Source organism: Crocuta crocuta, unplaced genomic scaffold, assembly GCF_008692635.1.
Source record: "Crocuta crocuta isolate KB4526 unplaced genomic scaffold, BGI_CrCroc_1.0 scaffold139, whole genome shotgun sequence".
In the NCBI taxonomy this organism is placed as follows: domain Eukaryota; kingdom Metazoa; phylum Chordata; class Mammalia; order Carnivora; family Hyaenidae; genus Crocuta; species Crocuta crocuta.
In genome coordinates, this window is record NW_027533258.1 from 10,061,834 (window position 1) to 10,062,038 (window position 205).

The following is a 205-nucleotide window of genomic DNA, read 5'->3' on the forward strand; positions in this document are numbered from 1 at the left end:
TTCTGAAGTGTTAATTCTGCAGCCTGGTGCCCCCTCCCCCCCGTGGGGCAGGTTGGGGGTGGGGTGGGGCGGGTGTGAGCCCGGGCCCGCGCTGCAAGCTGCCGGGAGGGCGATGGCGTAGGAGCCAGGCGGAGAGGGGGAGGGGTGGGCCGCCCGGCGCCCCAGAGTTGGGGTGTGCGGGGTGGGGGGGGCGAGCAGGGGCCCC